The sequence below is a fragment of the Vulpes vulpes genome, chromosome 7 (genome assembly GCF_048418805.1).
Source record: "Vulpes vulpes isolate BD-2025 chromosome 7, VulVul3, whole genome shotgun sequence".
Lineage (NCBI taxonomy): Eukaryota > Metazoa > Chordata > Mammalia > Carnivora > Canidae > Vulpes > Vulpes vulpes.
The window spans coordinates 108,277,201-108,304,169 of NC_132786.1; the positions used below are offsets into that span (position 1 = coordinate 108,277,201).

The 26,969-nt window shown below is 44.9% G+C and overlaps 1 protein-coding gene and 1 pseudogene across 5 annotated transcripts in view; one reads left to right on the forward strand and one right to left on the reverse strand.

Moving 5' to 3' along the window:
- The window catches only part of NOD1 (nucleotide binding oligomerization domain containing 1), a 66,937-nt gene extending 51,799 nt beyond the window's left edge, over positions 1 to 15,138 (reverse strand). For 3 of the 5 annotated variants that reach the window (XR_012002738.1, XM_072764645.1, XM_026019103.2), the window contains exon 1: positions 12,779 to 13,689. The gene's annotated coding sequence lies outside the window, so the exon portion shown is untranslated. Of the gene's footprint in view, positions 1 to 12,778; positions 13,690 to 14,953 lie in introns of those variants that run through there. The other 2 variants (XM_072764644.1, XM_026019104.2) reach the window with 2 other exon arrangements.
- An 11,142-nt stretch (positions 15,139 to 26,280) lies between these two features.
- On the forward strand, positions 26,281 to 26,410 carry LOC140599581 (thymosin beta-10-like; annotated as a pseudogene).
- Positions 26,411 to 26,969: the final 559 nt, after the last annotated feature.

Genomic DNA, 26,969 nt, shown 5'->3' on the forward strand with positions numbered 1-26,969 from the left:
GTTAGCCATCAGACAGATGCACAGAACAAGAGATTCCAAGCATGGGGAGCACATCAAATGGGAAATGAGGCAAGAGCGCCAGCACAGCCCGCAGCTCCCCCCAGGCCTCCATCAGTCCTGCTGGGGACAGGTGACCCGGAGAAGGGCTTAGAGCTCCTGTCCCTTCGGAGTTTGAACGTGAGCCACACTGAGTCCCAATAACCCCCACCCAGCACACGAGGGCTCAGCCAAGGCTGCCCACTGCTGAGGGACACAGTCTCCTCAGCCACCCAGGGGTGCCACCCCTTATCCCGTGGATCTTTTTAATAAGATTATAAAGAGGGACACCTGGGTGGCTCAGCCGTTAAGCACCTGCCTTCAGCTCAGAGTGTGATCCCGGGGTCCTGGGATCCAGTCCAGCATTGGGCTCCCCGCAGGGAGCCTGCTTCTCCCTCTGCCTGTATCTCTGCCTCTCAGTGTGTGTCTCTCTCATGAATAAATAAATAAAATCTTTTTTAAAAATTCTTTTAAAAAAATAAGATTATACAGATATAATAAATTTTAGAATAAACCTCTATGAATGGAGAAGGCCTCAGTGTTTCCTGTGAGTGAGACAGTGAGTTAGATGCTAGCAAACTCGTTCATTCAGCAGCAGCTTTGCTCTGTGCAGAATCATCCAGCAAAGCCGGGGTGCAGAGGCCACCCTGCCCAGAGTAGAACTATGAATGTCGACACCCAGGATGAGTAGACAGGATCTGGTTTCCACCCCAACTGACACAGCCTAGATCAAGAACAGAAACCTCAAGAAAAATCATTTCCCATCAGCTACACTGGCCTCAGGATTTCACTCTTTTCCCGGGAATCATCACTCATCCTGGGCCTGAATGATATGGGTTTCAGAAAAAAATGACACAGCTTTCCACAAATTGGTGTTGCAATGCCAGATAAGATTCCTAACAGATCTGAGGCCTAGTCCTTCAAACGTTCTTTAACAATGGGACAAATGCTGACTTAGCATCACAACCCAGAGTGTTTTCAACAGAGCTCTGTGGAGCCAGGCCACTCGACAAGCATTTCTACTGTGGCAAGTGTCCACTTGGAGTCTGGAAACCAAACAAACACACGCAAAACCAAAGCCAGCTTTGCCAGCATCCAGGTGCTATGGAATCTGGCCAGGGCTGTGCACCTCTGCACCTACCCTGACCCCTTCGCCACCTGCCACCGCCCTCCCCTGTCCCGCTGCTGCCAAGTTCTGTTCATTTCTCGAAATGTGAGTTCTCCAACAGGTTGGAGGCTGCAGGGGAAAAAAGGTCAATGGTTTTATACCTAGAGAGGATCTGCATATGGGACTACTGCCAGTCAGGATGGTCGGGTATGAACCATCTCAGTGATGAAAAAGAACGTGACAGGGCAGCCCAGGTGGCTTAGCAGTTTAGCACTGCCTTCGGCCCAGGGCCTGACCCTGGAGACCCGGGATTGAGTCCCAGGTCGGGCTCCCTGCATGGGGCCTGCTTCTCCCTCTGCCTGTGTTTCTGCCTCTCTCTCTCTCTCTCTCTCTCTCTCTCTCTCCCCCTCTCTGTGTTTTTCATGAATAAATAAAAAATCTAAAGAAAAAAAAACATGACAGAGCTATCTGTACTGACACAGAAAGATCTTCAAGACATAGCGTCGCTTGAAAAATGCAAGTTGCTGAAAGAAATACGGGCAAGTTACATAAATGTTATACCCTATATCGCCTGGACTAGGAGTACACAAAATACTATATATTTTCTCCAAGCATACATCTATAAAACATAAATGCAAAGAAAATATCTGGAAGAAGACACATTTTGTGAGAATAGAGATCACTTCTGGGCAGGGGGGGGGGGGGGGCACCAGGATCGTGTACTTTTATTTGTAATGTTTTAACATTTCAGAAAAAGATTATCAACTTGTATAATTTAAAGTTACTTTAGAGCCTTTTACATTGTTTTTAAGATTTATTTATTTGAGAGAGAGGGAGAGAGAGAGAGAGAGAGAATGTGGGGGGGGGGCAGAGGGAGGAGACAGAGAAACCCAAGCTGACTCTGTGCTGAGTGTGGAGCCTGATTCAGTGCTCATTCCCACCACCCCGAGATGAGGACCTGAGCCAAAACCAAGAGTCAGATGCTTAACCAACTACACCACCCAGATGTCCCACTTTAGAGCCTTTTTAATCATCAGGGCATCTTAGGCTGTTTCGAGACAAGTCAGTGAAACATTCTCAGCAATCACTTGGTCCTAAGGAACTTTGACTTTCTTTTTTTTTTTGGGAACTTTGACTTTCACTCAAAGAGCACATCCCCCTAGAAAAAAAGGTTCAGTCCCCATTAAACAAAATGACGGTTCATTGAAACCAAAGGAACTCAGGTGGGATGTTACGACTCTTTCTGTGCACCTATAAATAAATGAGATCCTCCTTGTTTGATGAAATATCACAGTCAAGCTGACAGGGTTGTGAGTAGGAACAGTTTTATTCTGTCTTCAATTTAATAGGAGGCTGTCCACTCGTGGCATTGCCACAAAGTCTGGTTTGAAAGAAGGAATCTAGAGTGCAAATATCAATCCTCACACACAAAAAATCCCACAGCAAAAGAATCAACAAAACTGACTTTCAAGTAGATTTTTTTTTCAATCTCAGGACCTCAAGCAATATCCTATTGAAGAAATGCTCCATGATCACCAAATACTTCGTTTCCATTTGTATTTTCCCCTTTCTTTCAGGTAGCACAAACCTCTGCACAGTTTAAAACAATCTCAACTTGGGCAGCCTGGGTGACTCAGCAGTTTAGTGTTGCCTTCAGCTCATGGCCTGATCCTAGAGACCCGGGATCAAGTCCCACATCGGGCTCCCTGCATGGAGCCTGCTTCTCTCTCTGCCTGTGTCTCTGCCTCTCTCCCTGTGTCTCTCATGAATAAATAAATAAAATCTTTTTTTAAAAAAGTAAAAATTTTAAAAAATAAAACAATCTCAACTCAACTGCCTTCTGTGGAATACTTTGACCCCAAGTGATGCTTTCATTTTGATGGATGATGCCAAAGGGGCCTCGCACTTTCCCACTCAATATATCTCCTCTCCACCCAAAAGATATCATTACCAACAAAACCATTTTAGATTCCCCTTTCTGTGAAAAGCACATCCTATCATGAAGGTCTACTGAGCAAACACCATCTCTGGCAAAGCCACCAGCTGCCATGTATAACATGGATTTCTAAAACTCCCACAGACCTGGACAACAGAAATTGATCGTTGATATCAGATAATAGATAATTAAGTATTTACTTGTTGAATTCCCTGCCTACTTCAGAGATATTACCTGGGTTGTAAAACACTATTTAGAATAGACCCGGTCAACCTGATGCTAAACCCCAGCCAAACTTGAACCCACACACCTATGAGCATCGAGGGTCACATCTGGACTCTCCTCAAGGAAATTTCTCTTCTCTTGAATAAGATTCATTTTGGTGAATAGGATCCACAGCCTCCTCAGACCAGTTCTAAAATGATGAAGGTAATTATACTGTGTTTGTTGACTTGAACCAAATGGGTATTCATGGCGCCCAACAGCAAGTGGGTGGCCTAACCCATCCCAACAGCAATCTCACAGAAAGTGAATGCCCAGCAATTTGCTACACAGTATCGGCCGAGCTGAGCAGAGAATACACCCAGTGGGTCAGCTCAAGTTGGCTCCCACTTTCCCTGCTGTACAATCCACAAAAAACACTAGCTCCATTATGCTCCCAGGCTTCTGACATTACATAAACACAAGCCGCCGTTCTTTAATGGGTCTACACAGATTGATCTCTCTCTCTCTTTCATGGGTTTCCTGTTGTTCTTTTTTTTTTTTTTTAAGATTTTATTTATTTATTCATGAGAGACACAGAAAGAGGCCAAGACACAGGCAGAGGGAGAAGCAGGCTCCCTGCAGGGAGCCCAATGTGGGACTTGATCCCAGGACCCCAGGATCACGCCCTGAGCCCAAGGCAGATGCTCAACCACTGAACCACCCAGGTGCCCCTCAAAGAGAAATCCCAATGTTTCTTCTTATATGCCCAGGCATCCCTGTTGTTATCATTTTTATTCACTTGCCTTATTTTGTTTTCAAATTCATATCCTGGAAAACAAGCTCACTCCTGTAAGCCTCTGTCACACCAGGAAACTACCAGTTCCCCCTAGAGAAAATTTAGCAGATGGATGAGGCCACAATTATTATTGGAAGCTTTTGAGCTCCATTAACACTCATTTAAAGTATCTGAAAGCCCTTAATCCCTCAGCATTTCAAAGCAGATACAGAAGTCTCCCATAATCTCCCTTGCCTTCCTCCCTCCCCCTCTCCCCTCCCCCTTCCATCTATCTCTTTGCTATCTTCCCTTCTTGTGAAAGCGCCACAGGACTCCAGACACAGACACTGCCACCCTCCCTACAAAGGAAGGAATGCAGCCCCAGCTGATGTCATCACTCAGGATGGGTGGACACTGATGGAATGCAGACGTCCCGTCACACTGCCCGGGCCTTCTGGGAAGTCAAATGTCTGCCTCCACATCCCTCAGAGTCAGGCCTTCTGGTCCAGAAACCTTGGGTAGAGGGCACCTGGGTGGCTCAGTGGTCAAGCTTTGGCTCAGGTCATGGTCTTGGGGTCCTGGGATCAAGTCCCACACTGGGCTCCCTGCATGGAGCCTGCTTCTCCCTCTGCCTGTGTCTCTGCCTCTGTGTGTTCCGTGAATAATAAATAAAAATTTTTAAAAAAGAAAAGAAACCCTGCGTAGAATGCATGCAGAGCCAGCCCTTCCCTTCTCTGCTGGAACCATGGACTTCCAGAGTGGAACAGAATGTCGTTCAATGCCCTCATTTTAGAGGTGAGGAAACAGAGGCCCTGGGCCGAGTGGATCAAACAGAACCAGAACGCAGGTCTCCCAGCACCGAGGCAAATGCTTCTTTCGTATTTAAAATACCTGCTCGTGTGGCAGGACCACATCTCCCCATCCAGCAGGGGCTGAGCCTGTTGGAATGGGGGAGGTGGGACCCCCTCACCCTGTTCCTCGGCTCCACCCCTCTCTCCCCACCGGGAACTCCCTCAGTACTTTATTCCCATTTCTCACAGAGGATGGGGAACTTCAGCTTTTTCTTTCCTGACTTCTCCCTTCACATTGACTGATGGTGGCAGTGAACGGCCAAGACTCTGAAACCAGCTTACCTGATTCCAATCACTAACTGTGCGATTAGGACAAATGACATCATGCCTCCCCCTACGCTTTGGTGTTAAAATGCAGATAATAACAGAACCTAGCTCCTAAGGCTGCGGAGGGTTCACTGAGGGGATATACACACAGTGTTTAGAACTGCACTGGTCTTCACTTATCCTGGTCAAGAAGGGAGACTGGGCTAGGACTTCAGTCTGGTCCATCCTGGAGGCCCAGCATTTGACTTCGGGGCATGGGGTCTCTCGGGTTAGTCACCGTATCTCTAGATAGAAGACGCAGCTAAAAAACTGCTGAATGAATGAATCTGGCACATGCACTTTTATAGCAGGTGCTTCATTAACGTGCATTGAACGTTAATCCCAGAGTTCACACACTCACTTGCTAATAAGTTTATTAGTGGGTACGGTCAGATTTGCAGGCACCAGTACTTTCTACTGCTCAAAGGCATTTGTATTAGCTGCTGTCTTAAAAAGTTCAACCAGAACTCATGCCTTCCAGGGCACTGTCTATATACGCTCTCGGCACAAAATCACTTATGCTTTGTGACAATGACCTGCCAGGAGGCCTTATGAGACTGATGTGCAATTAACTGTTGCCAGACATTTTTCTGGTGTTATCCAGGCTTTGAAAAACAAAGTTCCAAAAACACCCTGCTTGCTATTCATCTCTGAGGGGCCAGCGAATAGAACTATCTCAAAACAGAAGACAACAGAGGCCTGAATCGGAGACCCAGATCTGGAACTTGGTAAGTGGATTTACGTATTCAGGGAAGAAAGTGCTCCAGAAGCGTCAGATCCAGAAGCCCCACGACATCTGGAGATGGCATTAAGAACCAGCAGAGAAAGTGTCTGGGGCTTCTCAAAGGAAAGGCACTCCATAAGAACAGAATATATTAGTCACCTCGAGAGGCTGAAGTTGAAACTTGGCCTTGAGTAAATAAACACTGCTGATTGCTGGCCAAAACACTTAGCTGGAGACTTTTATTCACCCCCACTTGAAGATGCAGCCACAAGTCAGAACCGCCTGAGATACAAATCTACCCTGGAGCTTGGCCACGGGGTATCTGGGATGTACTAGGGTGACCCTGAAGGGTGCTGAGGGGTTAAGAGGATGCAAAGTACCCCAAGAGGCAGCAACACTCTGGGCCTGAGCCCTCCAGAGTTCTCACCCAGTGCGTCCTACATGAGGGAACAGGCCCACCCACCGGCCCAAATACACCTGACCTGCATGGCCTCTCATTCTGTGACCTCATCACAGGAGTACGGAGAAAGGGGGCAGTACGGATCCGGTCCCCCAGCCCCTACCCCCAAAGCAAGGTGGCATGCCGTGGTGAGGTCTCAGCCTCTTATGATTAGGAGGCTTTTTCTGTGACCTGAAAGCTCCAAAAAAGAATTTTTTTCCCCCCAAAACCCTGTGTCTTTTAAGTGTATGCACTCCCCAGGTGATGAACAGTGTGGAGAAAGCACATCTTTCAGGGCTTTTGGGGAAAAGCCACAGGGAGAGCAGACTAGCATGAAGAACTGTCCAATGCCCCTTCCCTTGGCCGGGGCGGCAGGGGCGGGGGGACCAGATTCCCAGCAGCTGTATCTGCAGACCCTGATGCTCTGACACCCACACTTCCAACCTGCCTCTGCTCTTCGGGGCCTTTTGTTCCTGTTTCCAAGGAGCCAGGAAGGACTGGAATCCACCCACATCCATCCACTGAGGCTCCTGCTGAAGGATGCTCGTGCCTAGGAGGCCCACGCGCATCTACACATCTGCCCCGCAGAACCACAGAGCCGGTGCTCCGATTCCTGGTCCTGCCAGCTTTTACTTTATTCTGAGCTTCAGTTGGTTCATCTAGAAATTGAAAACCATAATTTCTGCCTTCAGAATTGTCTCACACATTAAGGCTTATAATGCTTAACAAATAGGAACTGTTAATTACTTTTTTTTGTAGATTACTAACAGGTGGGGAGGGAGGATCTCCTCAAGGCCTCCCAATACCTTTTTTTGTTGTTGTTTTATTTACTTATTTGAGAGAGAGAGAATGATCAGAATGAGGGGCAGAGGAGAAGCAGACTCCCCACTGATCATGGAGCCTGACACAGGGCTCGATCTCAGGACCCAAGCCGAAGGCAGACACTTAACCGAATGAGCCACTCAAGCCACCCCCCACACACACACCCATTGCCTTTTAGAATAAAATTCCAAATCTTTTCCAGCCCGGGAAGCTCTGCTTGGCCTGAGTTTGGTTCATTCTTCAGCTCTCTCTACATGTTCCCCCACACAGCCGGCTCATTCCCGCCTCTGAGCCTTCAACCTGCTGTTCCCTGTGTCTGGCAGGCTCTGGCTCTTTTTCGTCCCAAGTCCTAGCTGAAAAGGCTCATTCTTGGAAAGGCATACCCCAGTCTTCCCTAATCCTAGTACAGCTCTGGTACTCGATCTCATGACATCCTACCGTTTTCCCTTGCAACACTTAGCACAGAACTATGTATTTGTGCGGTACATCCCTTCCTCCTCCGGTAGCCTGCAAACTCCATCTGGCCAGGTGCTGAGACTGTTTCATTTATTCCCAGATCCCAAATATTTTAATAGGCTGGCACTAGCCAGGTCTTCTGATAATACTTGTTGAATAAATACGTTGAAGAACCGAAGCCCCAGTGAGCCAGGAGGAACCGGGAGCTACAAATAGCTTCCTAACAGCCCTCAACACCAGGCTGGGGAGCCAGCAGAGCGCTTCACACCCAGGGGAAAGCCAGAAAAACAATTGCCACCTCATTATCTGAAAGGCGAGAGCATCCACAGTTCACTCAGTGGAGAATTTGCTTATCTGGGCCCAAGTTTCACTGGCTCAGGCCTCTCCGGAGATTGCCAGATCCCCCAAAGAGGCAAAAGCTGCTGAGGTGTCCAGAAGAGAGAAGATGAGTAGGAAATTAAAAAAAAAAAAAAAAAAAAAAAAGGCAATCTACTTGGAACAGGCCTGGCACTTTGGGGTGGGAGGGGAATGTTCTTTAAATACTGTTGTGTCCTCTTGCCTGAACCCCATCTGGAACTTCCAGGCCTGGTTTCTGTCTCCCCAGGGATCACACCTGTCCGGGGGAAGGTAGGTTTTATTACACCCAGGCTCGCAATCTCAGTGCACCGAGATGACGTTTTTCTCAAAATAAACATCATAACCCATTCTGGTAACAGTCATCAATGTGAGTATCAGGGCTCCCCCAACCCCACCACACCCATCACCACCCACTGGTTCAGCCACTGGAAGCCACAGTCGAGATTTAAAAGCTGCAAATCTGGGGTGGGGGAGGAGTCTTACTTTCACTTCATAAGCAGACAGTTGTTTGGAAGCTGGGGCCCTGCGTCCAGAAACAGAGCCCTTCCAGGAGCATAATCACATCTGCCGGCCAATTACAGAAGGCGGGTATGGAAACAAGGAGGAGGTGAGCAGAGGGAGGGGTGCTCCTGGACCTCTGGTTCAGTGGGGTCTGCTTCAAATCCTGGGTGCAGCATTGACTCTCTGTTGCCTTCGAGCTAGTTATTTCATCTCACTAAGCCTTAGTCATCTCATCTGTAAAATAGGGGAAATGATAACTAGCGCAGAGGGCTATTGGCTCAGGGCTGTGCAAAGTAAATCGATGTACCTGTTTGCTTTTATTTAGGGTCCACCGATCAGATGCATCATCATCTCATCAGGCCTCAAATCAATCCTTCCACATAGGTAGGTAGAGTTATCCCCATTTTACAGATACAAACACTGAGGCTCATGAGTGTCAGACACCTTATCCAAAGCCACACAGCTCGGAGAGGGCAAGACCAGCACTCCAACCCAAGCAATCTTCAGCAGCAGCATCGGAGCAATTACCATTTCCTGAAAGCCAGGGGGTGTGCTGAGCACTTTCCATCAATTACCTCACCAAATACTCAAAACCGCTCTGTGAATTAAGAATGCTTTTAAGTATTTGACAAAGGAGGATGCAGGGTCCCAGAGGTTAAGTCTCTTGGCTGAGGTCACACAGTTAAGGAACCAAGCAGAGGCCTGAGCTCAGTTCTGACCCCAAAACCATAGTCTCCTCCATTTTCGTCCTGCCTGTCTATATTTGTTACAGATCTCCTACCTCAACTCAAAACCGCTGACATGCCTGAATTCATATTAAAAGTAAAACACTCCCTTGATAAATGGGGTGGGTCCCTGAGTGCCTCCATCCCAACGAAAGAGCCCACTGTCATGAACTATACGAAGTAAGGGTATCCCCAAAGAAAAGCCTACCTTTCCACCAAGTTCCTTCTAGAAGGTTTAGTTTGGGGTCATAGGTAGCAACTGGGGGATGCACACAGAAAGTTCTTAGTCATGAGACTTTGATTTTTTGAAAATTAGAACAGCACAAATATTTTTTCAAGTAAATCATCATCTGCTCACAGCTCTTGCCATGGAAGGATTTTCCCTAGCAATGCACGACTGTCCTACCCGGTTGCATGTGGCTCTGAAAATACCTACAAATCCTCACAACTATTTTCTGCCTCTTACCTGCCTGGTGATGAAGACACGGAAAGAAGGCAACTACCAACATCCTGAAACAAACAGAATGTGGTGAGTTTTCATGTTTTATTAAAATATCAACCTACTAGGGATGTCTGGGTGCCTTAGTCAGTTAAGGGCCTGACTCTTGATATCAGCTCAGGCTTTGATCTTGGAGTTGTGAGTTCAAGCCCCATGCTGGGCTCCACAATGCGCACGGAGCCTACAAAAAAATAAATAAAAAACAAAACAAACAAAATAAAATAAAATACCTACAAAAACCTGGTGCTTAATCTGGTGCTCACTTTGCAATTCCCTGGGCCCTTATGATAATTTAGGACCTATTTATCAGTCCTTTAAACTATAGTTTTCTATAATTTAGAGGAAAAGGACTACTCAGCCAAAGTCCTAAGTGGCACCACTGAGCCACCCAGGTGCCCCGAGCATCTGCCTTTGGCTCAGGGTATGATCCTGGAGATCCGGGATCAAGTCCTATATCAGGCTCCCTGTGGGGAGCCTGCTTCTCCCTCTGCCTATGTCTCTGCCTCTCTCTGAGTCTCTCATGAGTAAATAAATCTTTAGAAAAAAAAAAAAACATAAATCAATTGAATGGCAGTGACTACTCACTTCTTATATAAAAGGCAAGTTTGGAAAAAATGCTTGCCCTCAATGAGCATTTGATGCACCAAAGGCTTTTCCTCCAAACAAGTTCAGACTTGTGGATGGATGAAAGGAGGCCCTTTGTGTGGCACACAACTGACTTCGCCCGGACAACAAAAGAAAACAGGACTTCTAGAAACATGCAAAATATCTACAGCTTCTGCATGACAAAAATTCAGCACAAGTACAAATTTTAGCTTCTCTAATTTCATCTTGCCTAAAATCCTCCCCAAAAAGAGAATGGTAAAATAAACCAGTAACTTAAACCTCAAACCCTAGGCTTAGGGCTCAGGTTTTGAAGAAATACTGAACTCTTCTCTTAGATAAAAAGAAGAATTTGATATCCTCGTGTAAGTAAAAATCAGTGATTTTTTCATATACCATGTTTCATATATCATGAAACACTGATCTTCTTTTTTACATGACATCACTGTTTATGTTACTAATATCTAAACAGTGCTGCTGTTACTGTAAGTGATCCTGATCGTCACTGACAAACACAGCAGGTTTCTGGGTGACAGGTTCATCTGGGATGTTGGCATGACAATTGTAGGATCTGAGTCCCCCTTCCCCAAATTCCTGACTGTTGGTCATTGAAGAACGGTTCATTGTCCCTAGGCTAAGAGTCAGAGGCAAAACAGGAGCAGCCCAGGTGTAGGGTGGGGACGCTGCCAACAGGAGAGCCACATGTGTGCCCACATCAATCCTGAGACCCTATAAACAGCCCAGTTTTCTTGGAAGCCCATTTTTTATATATGTGGCAGTGGGGTGGAGATGTCTCAAGATGAGGGACTGCTTTCTTTTATCAAGAAATTCATTCCCCAGGGCACTTGCGTGGCTCAGATGGTTACACATCTGCCTTCAGCTCAGGTCATGATCTTGGGGTCCTGGGATCGAGCCCTGTGTCTGGCTCCCGGCTCAGCTGGGAGTCTGCTTCTCCTTCTTCCCTCTACCTCTCTCCCCTGCTTGTGTGTTCTCTCTTTCTCTGTCTCAAATGAATAAATTAAAAATCCTTTTAAAAAAATTAAAAAATGCATTCCCATCATTCAGAGTGAGCCATATTCCAGAGCCATCAACTAGCCCTGGGGGAAGGAGGTGGGAGGAACTGGAGGCCGGAACATCTAGACCTCAAAGCACCCAGAGGCCCAAGGGGCAGGAGAAGAGCTGGGTTACAGAGTATTGAGGGAGACAATTTTGGACAACCCCCATCCACCCGCACATCATGTCTGTACTAAGAAAACTGTCAGACACAAATAACCACCACTCACAGTGCACCTGCCATGTGCCACCTGCCCTGCCAGGCACACGTTATCTCATTTAACTATATTAAGTTAGCATTTCTAGTCCCAGTTTTCAGGTGACTTATCTATGGTCACATATCACAGAAGTGAGAGAAGCTGAATTTGGGTCCGGGTTTGATGGGACTCCAAAGCTCTGAACTTCTTTCCCCACAAAAATTAAATGTACTCTTCTTAAAACCTTTGAGAGTCCTTTCTTCTACCTCTCCGCTATTGTTTCAAATCCAGCTTTTTTTTTTTTTTTCTTTATCTGCCCTGCACATGTGGTAGAAGTCTGTGTCTTGTGCAATGTCCCTGCTTCTGGGTTGGTAGCTACTTGCCCCCAGCATCTCCCCCAGGGTGAAGAGGGGTCCCTCCTGTGAAATCCGCCCCTCTCAGATATTCGCAGTCGAGGTACCCTTGGCTGGATAGGGCCTTAGCCGGATGGGGGCTTTTAGCAAGGGGGACAAACCCAACCCTGTGGCAAGCACAGCCGGCCTCAGCCTTAAAGCAGATCACCCACAAGTGTCAAGGCCTCGAGTTTACTGATTTCCCCCAACTTCATTTCAAATGCAACAATGGAGCCATTTTCCAGAAGGCAGAACCAAGCGGGGGTCATAAGGCAGCCCGAGTTTTCACAGCGTGCCAAAGGCTGTACGAATAGGTGAGGTTCTGACCCCGCAAGTCCCATTCCCCTCGGGGCGGCGCGCACAGCCTGAGCGAAGGCCCTGCCGCCCCGGGGCCGCGCAGCGCCGGGTGCACCGGATCCGTCCGCGGCGGGTCCCCATCGGGGGTCGGCCCGCCCGCCCGCCTTCCCTTCCCAACCTGGGGAATTTAAACGCAATTGAGGCCTGGCTCCCCCCCACCCTCCCCCAGACTCTGATGTAGGACCGGGGCCTTCTACGCTGCCGGAAGGATTTAGAAAATTCCCCAAGGAGGGATCGATGATCCCGCAGACACTGAAGTTCATCCGTCCGAACTTTTTCTGCATTTCTCCTCCCGGTTCCACCCGGAGCTCTGCCCGGGGAGCTTCGCGCTGCGCCCACAACCCGCCCCCTCCGCTCTGCGCCTCCTCGCTCGCCGCGCCCAGGGCCCCTGGGAAACCTCTTCCCCGAGCGAACCGTCGCGCGTCGCTGAAACTTACTTGGGTTCGTCCCGTGCAGACCTCGAGGCAGCTGGGACCCAGAGCGAGACCCGGAGCGCGGAGACCCCCCAAGAGCGCGGAGACCCCCGGGAGCGCGGAGAACCCCGGGAGCGCGGAGAACCCCCCCCCCGGGAGCGCGGAGACACCCGGAGCGCGGAGACCCCCGGAGCGCGGAGACCCCCGGGAGCGCGGAGAACCCCGGGAGCGCGGAGAACCCCCCTCCCCCGGGAGCGCGGAGACACCCCGGGGAGCGCGGAGACACCCGGAGCGCGGAGACCCCCGGGAGCGCGGAGAACCCCCCTCCCCCGGGAGCGCGGAGACACCCCGGGGAGCGCGGAGACACCCGGAGCGCGGAGACACCCCCAAGAGCGCGGAGACACCCCGGGGAGCGCGGAGACACCCCCAAGAGCGCGGAGACACCGGAGCGCGGAGACCCTCGAGAGCGCGGAGACACCCCCAGGAGCGCGGAGACCCTCGAGAGCGCGGAGACCCTCGGAGCGTGGAGACACCCCCCCGGGAGCGCGGAGAACCCGGGAGCGCGGAGACCCCCCCCCCAAGCGCGGAGACACCCCCCCTAAGCGCAGAGACCCCCCCACCAAGCGCGGAGACCTCGGAGCGCGCAGACCCGGGAGCGCGGAGACCCCCCCAAGCTTGGAGACCCGGGAGCGCGGAGACCCCCCCACCAAGCGCGGAGACCCCCCCCCCAAGCGCGGAGACCCCCCCAAGCTTGGAGACCCGGGAGCGCGGAGACCCCCCCCCCAAGCGCGGAGACCCCCCGCCAAGCGCGTTGACCCGGGAGCTTGCGGCGCGGGCGGCGGCGGCGGGAGGCTTAAGGCGGGAGCGGCTCGGCCCCGGCCCGGAACGGGAACTGGCCGGGAGGGCACCGGCGGCCGCGCCCACGCGCCCCAGCTGGCGGTGCGGAGGGGGAGGCGGTGCCAGGCGGCCGAGGCGGGGTCTGCGCTTGGGCCGGGCTGGCGGGAGGTGGGGACACGCGGGGCGCGCGAGGGGCGGGGGGCGCGAGGGGCGCGAGGGGCGCTCGGCGCAGGGCGGGGTGAGCCCGGGGGAGATCACGCTCGGGAGCGACGCGCTCGGGAACTCTCCTCGCCAGGCGGGCGGCGGCGGCCCAGAGCCCGGGCCAGGCCTCTCCAAAGCACCCCCCCAGGGGGCACCCGGGTGGCCGTCGGCTCAGGTCCTGACGCCGGGGTCCAGGGATCGAGTCCCGCGTCGGGCTCCCTGCGAGGAGCCTGCTTCTCCCTCCGCCTGGGTCTCTGCCCCCTCTGTGTGTCTCGCATGAATAGATAAATAAAATCTTTAAAAATTTTAAAAATAAATTTAAAAAATAAAAGTACCATCCCAGATCCTGCAACCAGAGTCGAAGTCGGTGAAACTCTTTTAAAATGGAACCCGTGTGCCTGGAGGAAAAGCTTCTCAAAGTAATCAGACTTGTTGCAACAGAGCATTTACTTCGATTTATACTTTTAAAAATCTAAGCTTTTCTTCCTGTTCTTAAATCTGTTCTTGGCTGCACATCTTACACCGTTTACGTGAATCCGTGATTTCCCCCAACCAAATACATTTTCAATAAATTTCCCCAATAAAATATGTATAAACCTTTTAAACGGGGAAAGTCTACACAAGACATACTGATGCTATCATGTGTTGTCATTCACACTAAAATGCATTCAGTCTGTGACCGCAAATGCTCAAGAATATTTAAGTTGCTATCAAAGGTTGCCTTCTGAGAAAAGTATGTTCAAACTCAAAAGTAAAACTTTATCAATGTAAAATTGATAAGATACACCAAAATGAAGACAATAAAGATACTAATTCTTTCCATTTACCCTTATATTAATTAACCTCTGGTAGAAAAATTAGAAAGATTCTCTTTTCTCCTAGGATTCTTAATTTTATGTTCCATAACTTTTAAACTCTCATATTTTATATATCCTGTTTCTTTGGCTCCATTCTGAGTAACCTCTTCATTTCTGTCTTTCCATTCATTAATTATTTTGCAAATATTTGAATCTGCTCTTTAACCCATCTGTGGTAGGCAGAGTAATTAATACTCCCCCCCCCCCCCCCCCCCATGATGCCCATGGCCTATACCTGGAAAATGTGAATATCGCAAAGCAGAATTAAAGTAGCAGATGGAATTCAGGGTGGTAATCAGCTCACCTTGAGATGGGAAAATTGTGGTGGATTATCCAGGTGAGCCCAGTGTCGTTATAAGGGCCCTTATGAGTGGAAGAGAGAGGCAGAAAAAGAAGAATCAGAGATGGTAAGCAGGAAAGGATTTGGCCTGATGCTGCTGGCTTTGAAGATGGAGGAATGGGGTTCTAAGCCAAGAACTGTGGTGGTTCCTAGAAGAAAAAAGGCAACAAATTGGGTTCTTCCATAGAGCCTCCGAAAGAACAGTCTTGCTGACACTTTGATTTTGGCACAGTGAGACTAATTCAGACTTCTGACCTCCAGAAATATAAGAAAATAAATATGTGTTGTTTTAAGCCACTAAATTTGCAGTAACTTATTACAGCAGCCATAGGAGACCAATACACCATTAATTTTAACAATGTATTTACAATCTTTTTTTAAAAGATTTTATTTATTTATTCATGAGAGACACAGCGAGAGAGGCAGAGACATAGGCAGAGGGAGAAGCAGGCTCCCCACAGGGAGCCTGATGCAGGACTGGATCCTCGGACCCCAGGACTGCGACCCGAGCCAAAGGCAGACACCCAATCACTGAGTCTCCCAGGTGCCCCACAATATATTTATTTTCTAAGCATTTTGGTTCTATTTCTAGTTTTCTTGGTCATTTTTAATAGTCTCCTGTTATTTGCTAATTCCATCACTTTAAAAAATACATATTGTTTTCCATTAAATTCTTTATTTTGAGATCATTACAAATTCACATGCAGCTGTTAGAAATAATGCAGAGAGATCCATTTACCTTTAACCCAATTTCTCCCAGGATTAACATATTCCAGAACTACAGTGTAAAATTACAACCAGGGTGTTGGGGATCCCTGGGTGGCGCAGCGGTTTGGCGCCTGCCTTTGGCCCAGGGCGCGATCCTGGAGATCCGGAATCGAATCCCACATCGGGCTCCCGGTGCATGGAGCCTGCTTCTCCCTCTGCCTGTGTCCCTGCCTCTCTCTCTCTCTGTGACTATCATAAATAATAAAAAATTAAAAAAAAAAAAAACAACAACCAGGGTGTTGGCACTGACACAGTCAAGATACAGAACATTTCCAACATTATAAAGATCCCTCATGTTGCCTATTATACCATACCGCTTCCTCTTTAGTCACTGGCAAACACTAATCTGTTCTCCATTTCTATAATTTATCATTTCAAGAATGTTATATAAAAAGAGGCAGACAGGGCAGCCGGTGTGGCTCAGCGGTTTAGCACCGCCTGCGGCCCAGGGCGTGATCCTGGAGACCCGGGATTCAGTCCCACATCAGGCTCAGGCTCGTCAGCCTCCCTGTGTGGGGCCTGCTTCTCCCTCTGCCTGTCTCTCTCTCTCTCTCTCTCTCTCTCTCTCTCTGTGTGTGTGTTTCATGAATGAATAAATAAAATCTTAAAAAAAAGAAAAAAAAAAGAGGCAGACAAGGTGGCTCAGGTAGCCTGGGCGGCTCAGTTTGTTAAGTGTCTGCCTTTGGCTCAGGTCATGATCCTGGGATCCTAGGATCAAGTCCTGCATCAGGCTCCCTGCTTGGGAGAGTGCAGAGCTTGAGCTCCTTTTGCCGCCTGGCTTGTGCTCTCTTTCTCACTCTCTATCTCAAATAAAAAATAAAATCTTTATAAACAAACAAATAGGAGCCTACCATATGTAACATTTGGGGATTGGTTTTGTTTAGTCAGCATAATTCTCTGGATATTTAAGGTCATTGCATGTATCAATAGTCCTTTCCCTTTTATTGTTGAGTTGTATTTCATTGCATCACCACATAGGTTACCACAGTTTGTTTAACCATTCACATGTTGAAGGACATCTCGGTTTTTCCAATTTGGGACTATTATGAATAAAGCTGCTGTGGACATACACATAGAGGTTTATAATGTGAACATCATAAATGTCCAAGAGTGCAACTGCAAGGTCATGTTTAGCTTTTTTTTTTTTTTTAAGAAGGGATAGAGGTGGGGAAAAGGGCAGAGAGAGAGAGGGAGAGAGAGAGAGAGAGGGAGCCTACGTAGGCTTCATGCTTAACACAGAGCGCAACAGAGCTCCATCTCACAACCTGAGGTCATGACCTGAGCCAAAATCAAAAGTCAGACACTTGATTGACTAAGCCACCCAGGTGCCCCACATATTTTAGTTTAGTTTCTTTTCCTTTCTTTCTTTTTTTTTTTTTAAGATTTATTTATTTGAAAGAGTGAGTGAGTAGGAGGAGGGGCAGAGGGAGAGAATCTTCAAGCAGACTCCCCGCTGAGCAGAGTCTGATCCATGGGTCCATCTCAGGACCCACAAGATCATGACCTGAGCCAGAACCAAGAGTCAGTCCTACAGTCAACTGACTGAGCCATATGTTTAATTTTTTAAGAGACTGCCAAATTGTTTTCCAGAGTGGATGTATCATTTTACATTCCCAGCATCAGTGTATGAGTAATCCAGCTTCACAGCATCCGCATCAGCATTTGATGCTGTCACAATGTTTTATTTTAGCCATTCTGATAGGTATGTAGTGACAGTGATATATCATGGTGGTTTTAATTTGCTAATGATGTCGGATAACTTTTCATGTGCTTATTTGCCATCTGTTATCTCCTTTTGGGTGAACTGTCTCCTTATATCTCTTGTTCATTTTCTAAGTGGATTGTTTGCTTTTTTACTATTGAGTTTTGAGAGTTCTTTATATATTCTAGATACCAGCCCTTTGTCAGATATGTGGTTTGTACATGTTTTCTTCCACTCCCAGCTTGTCTTTTCATTCTCTTAATAGGATCCTTCACAAGGCAAAGGGTTTTAGTTTTGATGAAGTTTAGTTTATCAATTTTTCCTTATGTAAATCATGCTTTTTGTATTAAATCTAAGAACTCTTTGACAAACCCTAGATTTCAAAATTTTTTCTCCTTTTTTCCCTTAAAGTTTTATAGTTTTATGTTATAGTCATATAGTTTTATAGTTTCAGTTATAGTTTAAGTTATAGTTTTATAGTTTCATTTAAGCCCATGATCCAAGTTAAATTTTGTAAGGGACTTAAGGTTAATTTTTTTCTTTTTCTTTTCTTCCTTGTGTTGTTCTTGGCCTATTGATGTCCAGTTGATGCTCCAGCACTATTTGTTAAAGTTTCTTTTCCCTCTATTCCTCCATTAAATTACCTTTGACCCTTTGTGTGGGTCTATTTCTGAGTTCTCTGTTCTGTTCCATTGATCTACGTATTTATCCCTTTGCCAATACCATACAGTCTTAAAAACGGGTAGATTCTTCTCACGTTCTTCTTCTTCTTCTTTTTTTTTTTTTTTTAATTGCTTTACATAGGGGTGCCTGGGTGGCTCAATTGTTTGAGTGTCTGACTTGATTTCAGCTCAGGTCACGATCTGAGTCATGATCTCAGAATCATGAGATTGAGCCCTGTATTGGGCTCCATGCTCAGCATAGAGTCTGCTTGTCCCTCTCCCTCTGCTCCTCCCCCTGCTCTCTCTTGCTCTGTCTCTCAAATAAATAAATTTTTAAAATCCCTTGAAAAATAAAAAATAAATAAAATTGCTTTACCTACTCTAGTTCCTTTGACTTTTAACATGAATTTTGGAAAAATAATCTTACTGGGATTTTTATAGGAATTGTTTTAAACCTGTACAAGGAAGAATTGACATCTATCCTGTATTGACCCTTCCAATACACAAACATGTTATGTCTCTCCATTTGTTTTGATCTTTGATTTCCTTCATTGGTGTTTTATAGTTTGTATGCTTTATAAGATTTACATTTTAAGTATCCAATTTTTTTAAAAAAGCAATTGTATACATCACAGATAGGAGTGTAAAATGGTTCAGCCAATGTGGGAAATAGTTTAGTGGTTCCTCAAAAGTTTATACATAGAATTACGATGTGATCCAGCAATTCCACTCCCAGGAATAAACCAAAAATAATTGAAAAAAGATACTCAAGGGGTGCCTGGGTGGCTCAGTTAGTTAAGCATCTGCCTTCAGCTAAGGTCATGATCCCAGGGGCCTGGGATCAAGCCCCATGTCAGGCTCCCTGTTCACTGGGGAGTCTGCTTCTCCCTCTCCCTCTGCTATTCTCTCTGGCTCTCTCTCTCTGTCAAATAAATAAATAAAATCTTTTAAATACATCTAATAAATATATTTTAAAAATTTTCTAAAAATAAAGAAACACTCAAGTTCTGGGAAGGAAGTGGACTAGTGGGAATCTAAGCTAACCTTGTCCCATGGGCACACCTAGATTACAGCCACATCAGTGCATCCAACCCAGAAAATGACCTGAAGGCTGGCATAACAGACATTCCACAGTTAACCCTAGAGAAGAGGATATATTGAAGAGGGTAGGAGGGGCAGAGATAGGGTTGGGAACCAAACTCCTGGAGAGACTAACCACAACAGGAGGAACGCTACATGCACAGAGGAGAAAAAGAAGCAGACTTACATCAGGCACTCTGGACTTGGGGGACAAGTGCTGGGAAGATGTATCCCCATAGCATTGGGTTTTGAAAACCCGTGGTGTTTAACTTCATGAATTTTCATAATCAGCAGGGCTTCACTCTTTAGCATACTTTAAAAATCAACAGGCTGGAGGGTGATAGGAAACTGAGTCTCCACTCTTAAAGAGAGAGCATAACAAAGAACCCCACTGAGACACAGCATAAAAGCAGCAGTTTGAAAAGTGCCTGGGGGGATCCTTGGGTGGCACAGAGACCCAGGATCGAATCCCACATCGGAGCCTGCTTATGTCTCTGCCTCTCTCTCTCTCTCTCTCTCTCTCTCTCTGTGACTATCATAAATAAGTAAAAAAAAATTTTTTTAAAAAATGAAAAGTGCCTGTGGTATGCATGAAGGAGGTTGATTCACTAATCCTGCCATGTGTACTGGAGGGGCAGGGATCTTTAGGAGAATTTTCTAAGAACAAAAGAGTTAGCAGGAGCCATTCTCTCTCTCTCCCTCTCTCTCTCTCTCTCTCTCTCTCTCTCTCTCTCTCTCTCCCTCCCCAGGCTAGATAGCTAGACCCCTGCGAGACATAGCACAATACTCTCCACTTACTTGCTAATGCCATATGACCCACCCTCCACATTCTCTGGCAGATCCGCCCCATCCAACCTGCCCACTAGGTAGGAGTGCCTCAGAAGCAGCTCCTGCCACATCTCATCCCGCGAGCAGCCCCTGAAAGACCATTGCCACTCCAAAGTAACTCCTGCCCCAGGGAGAAGGGAAGATAACAATACACACCAGTACACTCACAGCCCCAGCAGCCCAACCTTATAACTGTCAGTGCAGAGAGAGTGCCCTGCTGATCAGGGCATCTGCAGCCCCTGCAGGCTAGCCTGCATCTAGCCTGATGCCAGACCCACCTACCAGCAAAAGCCTCTCAGGGGATGAGTCAAGAAGAGCACCCAAAAAATGGGTTGAGGACAGGTATCTGGCCTAATTGCTGATACCACCCAACTACAAGCCCACGATGGTCTCAGGCTGGCCCTTTAACAGCACAGTGATCAAACCTGGCCCACAACAGACAAAGTGGGCCTTTGCAGCCAACTGCACTGAATACAAACAAGGCTTAGCACATGAAATCCACAAAAGGAACACCCTGAAGCACCTGGTTCTGGTTGAGAGGGGATATTGTGCCATATAGGACACCACAGGAACTCTTCTTCATAAGGTCATTACTTTCAAGATGAGGAGATATAATTGACTTTCCTAATACATCGAACAAATACAGAGTTAGCCAAATGAAGAGACAAAGGAATATGTACTAAAGGAAAGAACAGAACAAAAGCATAGCAATATAGCTCAATGAAATAGAGATAAACAATATGCCTGATTAAAAATTCAAAATAATGGGGGATCCCTAGGTGGCTCAGCAGTTTGGCGCCTGCCTTTGGCCTGGGGCATGATCCTGGAGTCCTGCATCGGGTGGGCCCCCCATCGCTCCCTGTGTGGAGCCTGCTTCTCCCTCTGTGTGTGTTTCTGCCTCTCTCCCCCTCTCTCTCTCTCTCATGAATAAATAAATAAAATCTTTAAAAAAAGAATTCAAAATAATGGTAATAAAGATACTTACTGGTCTTGAGAACAGAGTGGAGAATCTTAATGCAACTCTCAATGAAGAGATAAAAAATATTAAAAAGAACCAACTGGAGATGAAGACCTCAATAAATGAAATTAAAAATACAGCAGAGGGAATTGGTAGTAGATTACAAGAGGCAGAAGAATGGACCAGTAACCTAGAGGACAGAGTAATGGAAAATAATCAAGGTGAACAGCAAAAAGAAAAAAGAATATTAAAAGGGAGACTAGGTTAGGGGAACTCAAGGACATCATCAAGTGTAATAACATTCACATTGTAGGGGTCCCAGAAAGAGAAGAGAGAGAGAAAGGGGGGCAGAAAAGTCTTTTTGAAGAAATAATAGCTAAAAGTTTCCCAATAAAAACAACCCCAACAGGTCCATACCAAGACACATAATAAAGAAAATGGCAAAAAGTAGTGATTAAGAGAAAATTTTAAAATCAGCAAGAAGAAAGAAAACAGTTACATATAAGGGAAACCCCTTAAGGCCATCAGCTGATTTTTCAGCAGGAACTTTGCAGGCCACAAGGGAGTGGAATGATATATTCAAAGTGTGGAAAGAAAAAACCTGCAACTAAGAATATTGTACCCAGCTTGGCTATCATTCAGAATAGAAAAAGAGATAAAGAATTTCCCAAACAACAGCTAAAGGAATTTATCACCACTAAACCAGACTTATAAGAAACATTAAATTTATTTATTTATTTATTTATTTACTTACTTATTTATTTTAGTTTTTAAAAGGTAATATCTGGGATACCTCGGTGGTTCAGTTGGTTAAGCATCTACCTTTGGCTCAGGTGACGATCCCAGGGTGCTGGGATGCAGCCCTGCATCTGCGTTCCTGCTCAGTAAGGAGTCTACTTCTCTCTCTTGCTCTGCCTGCCACTCTCCCTGCCTGTGCTCTTTCTCACTCTGTCAAATAAATAAATAAAATCTTTTTAAAAAATAAGTATTTTGAATGGCAATGGACTAAATACTTCAGTCAAAAGACATGAGGTGATGGAATTGATTTTAAAAAAGCAAGGCTCATCTATATGCAGCCTACAAGTGACCCACTTCAGATCTAAAGACATATGCAGATTAAAAGTGAAGGGATGGAGAAACATTTATCTTACAAATGTATGTAAAAACAGCAGAATATTTACATTCTTTTTTTTAAAAAAAGAATATACCTTATTTTCAAGTGCACAAGGAACATTCCCCCAAATAGAACACTTTTTAGGTCACAAAACAAATCTCAACAAATTTAAAAAGACTCAACTCATATCGTGCATCTTTTCTGACCTCAACAATATTTAATTAGAAATCACATTTAACTAGAAATTTAACTAGAAATCAATCACACACACACAAAAAAAAACTATAAAGAAGGAAAATACATGGAGACTAAGTAACATGCTATTAAACAATGAATGGGTCAACCAAGAAATCAAAGAGGAAATCAAAAAATCATGGAGACAAATGAAAATGAAAACACAATCAACCAAAATCTTTGGGATGCAGCAAAAGCTAAGAGGGAAAATTATAGTCATGTAGGTCTACCTCAAGAAGCAAGAAAAATCTCAAATAAACAACCTAACTTTACACTTAAAGGAACTAGAAAAATGACAATAAACAAAGCTCAAAACAATTAGAATGAAGGAAAAAATAAAGATTAGAGCAGAAATAAAGAAATAGAGACTAAAAAATAGAACAGATCAATGAAACCAAGAGCTGACTCTTTGTTTTGTCATTTTTTGTTTTTTGTTTTAAGTAGGCTCCAGGTCCAATGTGGGGCTTAAAAACATGACCCTGAGATCAAGAGTCCCATGCTCCCCTGACTGAGCTAGCTAGGCATCCCAGGAACTGTTTCTTTAATTTTTTTTAGTGATTTTTTAATGTATTTCTTTATTAGAGAGAGAGTATGTGTGCGAGTTGGGGATGAGCAGAGGGGGAGTGAAAAAACCTCAAGCAGACTCTGCACTGAGCATGGAGTCTAACACAGGGCTTGATCTCACAACACTGAGATCATGATCTAAGCCAAAATAAAGAGTCAGACACCTAACTGACTGAGCCACTCAGGTGCCCTATGAACTGGTTCTTTAAAAGATCAATGAAATTGATAAACCTTTAACTCACCAAAAAGAAGAGAAAGGACTCAAATATAATCATAGATAAAGGAGAAGAAATAACCAACATCATAGAAATATAAAGGATTTTAAGATAATATGATAAAAAAAACCTACATGCCAATAAATTGGACAACCTAGAAGAAATGGATAAATTCCTAGAAATATATAACCTTCCAAAACTGAATCAGGAGGAAATAGAAAATTTTAATAGACTAATTAGTAATGAAATTGAATTAGTAATCAAAAAACTCCCCAAAAACAAAAATCCAGGACCAGATGACTTCACAGGTGAATTCTACCAAACATTGAAAGAAGAGTTAATACCAATTCTTCTCAAACTTTTCCAAAAACCAGAGGAGAGGGAGAGCTTCCAAATTCATTCTATAAGGCCAGCATTACCCTGCTACCAAAACCACATACAGATACTACAAAAAAAGAAGACTACAGGCCAATATCTCTAATGAGCATAGATGCAAAAATCCTCAACATGATATTAGCAAACTGAAACCAACAATACATTAAAAAAATCATTTGGCATGATCCAGTGGGATTTATTCCAGGGATGTAAGGCTAGTTCAATATTCACAAGTCAATAAACATGACACATCACATTAACATGAGAAAGGATAAAAACCATATGATCATCTCAATAGATGCAGAAAAAGCATTTGACACAGTACAACATCCATTCATGATAAAAACTCTCAATAAAGTAGGATTAGAGGGAATGTATCTCAACATAATAAAGGTCATATATTAAAATCCCATAGACAACATCCTCCTCAATGGTAAAAAAAAAACTGAGAGCTTTTCTTCTAAGATCAGAAACAAGACAAGATGCCCACTCTCACCACTTTTATTCAACTTAGTAATGGAAATCCACAGTAGTCAGACAAGAAAAATAAATAAAAAGTGGTAAGGAAGTGGCATCCAAAGTGGTAAGGAAGAAGCAAAACTTTCATTATTTTTTTTTAAGATTTCGTGTATTTATTTGACAGAGAATGAAATACAGAGAGAGAGAGAGAGAGAGCACAATCAGGTGGAGCAGCAGGCAAGGGAGAAGGAGAAGCAGGCTCCCCGCTAAGCAGAGAACTCATGGGGCTTGATCCCAGGACCCCAGGATCATGACCTGAGCTGAATGGCAAACACTTAACCGACTGAGCCACCCAGGTGCCCCAAAACTTTTATTATTTACAGATGACAATGATATGACACTATATATCAAACCTCAAAGACTCCACCAAAAAAATTACTTGAACTGATAAATCAATTCAGTAAAGCCACAGGGTACAAAATAAACATACAGAAATCTGTTGCATTCCTATACACTGATAATGAAGCAGAAATGAAATTAAGAAAATAATCCCATTTATAATTGTATAAAAAATGATAGGATACCTAAGAATAAACCTAACCAAAGAGGTAAAAGACCTGTACTCTGTAAACTATAAAACATTGATGAAAGAAATTGAAGATGACACAAATTTTTTTAATTTCTTTTATTGGAGTTTGATTTGCCAACATATAGCATAACACCCAGTGCTCATCCCGCCAAGTGCACCCCTCAGTGCCCATCACACAGTCACCCCAACCACCCGCCCACCTCCCCTTCCACTACCCCTTATTCATTTCCCAGAGTTATGTGGATGACACAAAAATTGAAAGACATTCCATGCTCATGGATTGGAAGAACACATATTGTTAAAATGTCCATACTACTGAAAACAATATTCACATTTAATGCAATCCCTATCAAAATATCAACAGCATTTTTGGGGCACCTGGGTGGCTGTCGGTTAAGCAGCCAACTCTTGACTTCGGTTCAGGTCATGATCTCAGGGTTCTGGGATTGAGCTGTGTGTCAGGCTCTACACTTAGCAAGGAGTCTACTTAAGGATTCTCTCTCCCTCTCCCTCTGCCCCTTCCCCTCTCATGCTCTTTTTTCTCTCTCTCTAACATAAATAAATCTTTTTTAAAAAAGATTTTATTTATTTATTCATGAGAGAGAGAGAGAGAGAGAGACAGAGACAGAGACAGAGAGAGAGAGAGAGAGACAGAGGCAGAGACACAGGCAGAGGGAAAAGCAGACTCCATGCAGGGAGCCTGACATGGGACTCAATCCCAGGACTCTGGGACCATGCCCTGGGCTGAAGGCAGGCGGTAAACTGCTGAGCCACCCAGGGATCCCCCAAATAGATCTTTAAAAACAATATCAACAGCGTTTTTCACAGAACCAGAATAAACAATTCTAAAATTTGTGTGGAACCCCAAAAGACCCTGAATAGCCAAAGTAATCTTGAAAAAGAAAAGCATCACAATTCCAGATTTCAAGTTATATTACAAAGTGGTAGTACTCAAAACAGTATGGTATCGGTACAAAAATAGATACATAGATCCATGGGGCAGAATAGAAAATCCAGAAATAAACCCACAATTATATGGACAATTAATTTTTGACAAAGCAGAAAAGAATATCCAATGGAAAAAAGATAGTCTCTTCAACAAATGGTATTGGAAAAACTGGACACTACATGAAAGAATGAAACTGGATGACTCCTACACAATACACAAATTAAAAATGGATTAAAAACCTAAATGTGAGAAGTGATACCATAAACATTCCAGAAGAGAGCACTACAGGTCAGTAATCCCTCTGACAACAGCCATAACATTTTTTAAGATATGTCTCCTAAGACAAGGGAAATAAAAGCAAACATAAACTATTGGGACTACATCAAAATAAAAAGTTTCTGCACAGTGAAGAAAACCATCATCAAAACAAAAGGGCAACCTACTGAATGGGAGAAGATATTTATTACATTTTGCAAATGATATATCCATCATGGGGTTACTTTTCAAAACATAAAGAACTGATAAAACTCAACGCCAAAGAAATAAATAATCGGATTAAAAAATAGGAAGGGACATTTTTCCAAAGAAGACAAATGGCCAAGAGACACATCAAAAGATGCTCGACATCACTAATCATTAGGGAAATGTAAATCAAAACCACAATGAGATATCACTTTAACAATATCAGAATGGCTAGAATAAAAAAGAAATAATAAGATTTCTTGCTGCAGCAACACAAGTGGGAGCACCAGGCACTGGGCTCAGAGCAGAACTCCAAGGATCACTTTGCAAAAATGACAGACAAACCAGATATGGATGGGGGAAATTGCCAGCTTCCATAAGGCCAAGGTGAAGAAGACAGAGATGCAGAGAACACCCAGCCAACCAGAGACCATTGAGCAGAAGAGGAGTGAAATTTCCTAAGAACCTAGAGGATTCCCCCATCATCTCTAAGACATCCCAGTCAAGATGTGGAGGAAAAAGAGCCACCTGCAAGATGGACATGAGTGACAAGCTGCACTGTGAACCCCGGGCACTCTGTGCCTACACCACTGGCTTGTGGGTCTCTGAGGGGATCCCACAATAAGACTGCCAAATTCTCTGGTTTGCCTGGGATATTTTAGCAAGTTTTTTGTATAATTAATGAAAAATAAAACACACCTTGTGGCAAAAAAAAAGAAAGAAAGAAAGAAAGAAAGAAAGAAAGAAAGAAAGAAAGAAAGAAAGAAAGAAAGAAAGAAAGAAAGAAAGAAAGAAAGAAAGAAAGAAAGAAAGAAAGAAAGAAAAAGTGTTGGTGAGGATGTGGAAAAAGGAGAACCCTTGTTACACTGTTGGTGGGATGTAAATTGGTGCAGCCACTGTAGAAAATAATATGGGGGTTCCTCAAAAAATTAAACATAGCATTGCCATATGATCCACTAATTTCACTGGGTATTTACTCAAAGGAAACAAAAAACTAATTCAAAAAGATATATGCACCCCT